Here is a 4,306-nt window from a genome sequence, read left to right as displayed (position 1 = left end):
AGCTTGGGATCTAATGCAGGAGCTTGGGATCTAATGCAGAAGCTTGGGATCTAATGCAGAAGCGTGGGATCTAATGCAGGAACACTGCAACTCCATTGCATTGATGGTGTCTACACATCCGTGGTGCTTAAGAGAGTCTGAGTCACAGAAAGACATGTCATATTTTATTTATAGTTACAGTATATACCTAATTACTTGACTTAGACTGATAGTTCTGAGTTGAAATCTTATAAAGAGAGCTAAGATCCATTGTGTTACGCAGTTACAGTTTTAGATTTCTAAGAATTAATTTGGAAAGATCTATCCAACAAAATGTGGTGTATTGGCCTGTGAGATAGCGCAGTGGCCTAAGAGCCTGCTTAAGCAGGCCCAGGGGCTGCGTTTGATCCCTGGCACCACACGCCGTGCTGGCCCCACCCTCGGGCTCACGGAACCAACTACTGAGCCCGGGGATGGTGGTGCGCGCCTGTAATCCCAGCACTGGGGAGGCTGAGGAGGATCGCTGAGTCGGAGCTGTGTAGTCAGACCCTGTACCAAATACATTTTAAAAAGTAGTATATTGAAACTGTTAATGTAATTATACTTCTGTAGGTATTTTATGAAGTAAAATTGAAAGTGGGGTCTAATGTTAATAACAGAATCTTTTAAAAAGAATCTTAAGAAAAAAAGATCTTAGACTGGGCATGGTAGCTTGTGCCTGTAATCCCAGCACTTGGGAGGCTGCAAACAGGAGAATCACTACAAGTCCGATCTGTGTAGTGAGACCCATAGACCCTTACTAAAAATACAAAAAAAAAAAAAAAAAAATCAATGCAAAGAAAAAAAGGAGCTTAAGATTTGTTAGATTTATAAATATAAGATTTGTAGACTCAATCTAATACTGGAAAAATCCCCAGGTTTCTGATTATGTAATATCAATAAATGAAAATTTCATTTTGAAACTCTAAAGACATGTTTAAATTATCTTTTCTGTGTACAAAAACATGACTTAGAAGACATAAAAAATCTCACATTAATACTCCACGCCCACTCATTCTTTCACCTATCCACTTTGTTTACCTTTCATTTTCCCTTTTATTTTTCTGTTCGCTTTTCCACTGATCTTCCCTCTCGCTTACATCCTGCCCACCACCACCTCCACACACCCTTGTGCTCGCCAGCCCACTGACCCGTCCACTCCCTCACTCAGCCACCACCCATCCACTCGTGCTGGGTGACCTTGGTGTCACTTCCTAGCATGGTGGGATCAGTGCACGTGGCCAGCTGTGGCCGCCTTGCCCTTCACGGCTGTAACCAGATGTCCTGCTAGACCTGTGTGCACTTGGCGGCGAGGGGCGCAAACACTCACCCCATTCAGGGTAACAAGGGCTAAGGGGCGGGAAACGCAAGGCTCCAAGTGCTGAGGTGGGGGGGTGACTTTCCAGGGTGGGCAGTCCCCCAAGACAGCCCGCCACCCTGAAGGTGCTCAGCGGTCCCCAAGTCTAGCCCAGCGCCAACTGCCCCAGGCCAGGCGCCTCAAGGGGCAACTTGAGAACCACAGCTGCCCAGCCTGCCCTGTCCCAGGCCCATGGCTGTGCCTCCTCCATCCCCGAGGCCCCAGCCCAGCCGGAGGGGGGCAGGCAGAGCCCCCAGTGAGCACAGGAAAAGCTGCCCAGGCTGTGCTGAGCGCAGGCCCAGGGCAGGCTTCCTGGAGGAGACGCCATCAGTGCCACCCTGCAGGGGAGTGGGGCACACAGGGAGGGGGCTAGGTCTCAGGACATCGCTCCTCTGTGTAGCTGTGGCCTGGAAACCATCCTGGTGCCCAGCTGCAGGAAGCGGAGGGTGGGAGAGCACAGAGCCTAACCCTGCCGGGGCCCACAGGAGCCCGCACTGCTGGGTGCTGCTAGGGACGCTGGGGCCATGCCAACTCGGGCCCTACATCCTCTGCAAGACCCTGCCCCAGCCTGGCCTCCTCGTGTCAGCCTCCAGTGTTTGCTGCAGTCCCCAATGGCACTGGCGTTCCCTTGGCACTGCCCAAGTCCTGTGTTGGTGTTTATCTGCCACTTGAATTTCTTTTCTTTCCCTGAAACATGATCTGGCTATAGATCCCAGACTGGCCTTGAACTCAGAAGTGCTCCTGCCTCAGCCTCCTATGCGTGGGCGCTGTTGCTACAGGTGAGCCAGCACACCTGCGTGAGTCTCTCTCTCTCTCTCTCTCTCTCTCTCTCTCTCTCTCTCTCTCTCTCTCTGTAGCTGTTCAAGTATTTTGTCCATTTAAAACTGAAACAAACTTTTTCTACTAGATTATTTTCATTCTTTCCTTTCATGAACAGCTTGGAGTTTTCCTATTTGCCTAAGTGAGTCTCTGCCCACAGTCTGTGCTGAAACTCCTCCCGTCTGCGGGTCCCCTCTCCTCCCTGAGGTGTCTCCAGCCGAAAGAGCAGGGCCCTCTGCTGGCCCTCCCCTGGCCCTCCCCTGGCCCCCTCTCTATGTCCGAGGGTGTGCGATTCCCTCCCTCTGGCCTTTCCCAAAGGTCTGGGAGTTTACCCTTTGCATTTAGGTCTTTAATCCTCTGGGTGCTGAAATTTAACTTACTAATTTTTCCTGGCATTGGTTTTTGTGGGCAGTGTGAAGTGGGCATCTGTTGAGGGCTGCTTTCTGCCTTGGACAGTCAGTCCTCCACCTGCAGGGGTCCGTCCTGTCCCCTGGAGCAAAGGCCAGAGTCTGCCTCCCACGTGCCCACTGCCTGCTGTCCGCTTTTGGCAGCTCTAGTTTTGTGCCATTTGGAGCTTGTTTGCAGGGCTGGAGATGCAGGCCCCATGCTGGGCAAGGGGTGAGCCCCGCCCAGCCCTCAGCAGCAAGCCCGGGTCCTAGCAGGCAGGGGCTCCGCCTCTGTCCGGAGTGAGCGTCTCGGGTTTGGGTGTGGCCCCGAGGCCTACAGTGACGGAACTCTGGGAGGCCGAGGCAGGAGGATCACAGGTTTGAGCCTGGGCCAAGATGGTTGGTGAGTTAACAATACTGTCTCAAAATAAAAAAAAATTTTTTTGAAAGGCAGGTAGGTGGGGATGTAGTTTAATGTGAAGGCCCGGTGAGTTTAATCCCCAAAAAAAAAAAAAAAAAGTGCCGGGGCTGTTGTCAGTTCTTTGTAATTCCACAGACATTTTGAAGCAGATTGTCAAGTTCTATACACACCCACGCACCGAGGAGAGTGAGCGCTACTGCAGCGCTACTGTTGGCTCCGCGGATCTCTTTCTGACTTTACGGAGTCCTCCAGCCCATGTGTGCCTTGTCTGGTCGTCTTTCTTGGACTCAGGGTCTGGCTCTGCCCCTGGCTGGACTTGAGCTTGCTGTGTAGCCCAGGCTGAGCTTGCACGTGTGTTCCTGCCTCAGCCTCCCCACGGCTGGAGTGCCAGGCGCGCACCCCACTCCGGCTCTGCGCCGCCGCCTTTCAGGCGCACCTGCTCCGTCGCTCCTGGTGCTTCCACCTTGGCTAATGACGTGTGGCCACACCGCCTGCTGTTCTCCGTACGGCTGCGCAGCCTGCAGGCATGCGCCAGCACAGCCTTGCCCGCACGGGGAGTGCTGTCTGTCCTCACTAAGCTGATGCACCCGCTCGCCTGGGCCAGGGCGTCCCACTGCTTGGCCAGGATGCTCCTGGGATGGCGACTCTGACTTTGCATATCCAGCTACACCACTGTGCTTGGTTATTAAATCCAGAAGTCTTTTGGCGGGTTTTGGGGTCTATGTAGAGTGTCACCTCACGCGTAGACAATGATCGCTTAGTTCATCCTCGCTCCCTTCACTTCTCTCTCTGGTCGAATCGTTCTGGCTAATGTTTCCAGAACTATATTGAAGGAGCGTGGTGACAGTGGCATCCCCGCCAAGTTCCTGACACTAGAGAGGAAGCTTTCGGCTTTTGTCCATTTAGTATGAGCCTGGGTGTTGGCTTGTCATATGTGGGTTCCATCAGCTTGAGTGGAGACCGCCTGTTCCAGCTTTCTGTAGCGCTGTATCGTGAACAGGTGTTGGACTCTGACAAATGCTCCCTCTGCATGTATTGAGATGAACATATGGCTTTTGTCCTTTGCCCTGTTAATATGGTATATAACATTTATTGATTTACATATGGTGAATCATCTCTGCATCCTTGGGGTAAATCCTACTTGGTGTAATTTCTTGATTTTATGTATTCTGTTTGCAAGTATCTTATTGAGGATTTTGGGGTCTATGTTCTCCTCTTCTCTTCTCTTCTCTTCTCTTCTCTTCTCTTCTCTTCTCTTCTCTTCTCTTCTCTTCTCTTCTCTTCTCCTCTTCTCTTCCCTTCCCT

The sequence above is a fragment of the Octodon degus genome, unplaced genomic scaffold, assembly GCF_000260255.1.
Source record: "Octodon degus isolate 3935 unplaced genomic scaffold, OctDeg1.0 scaffold00006, whole genome shotgun sequence".
NCBI classification, from domain to species: domain Eukaryota; kingdom Metazoa; phylum Chordata; class Mammalia; order Rodentia; family Octodontidae; genus Octodon; species Octodon degus.
Note: the sequence above shows the minus strand (reverse complement) of the source record.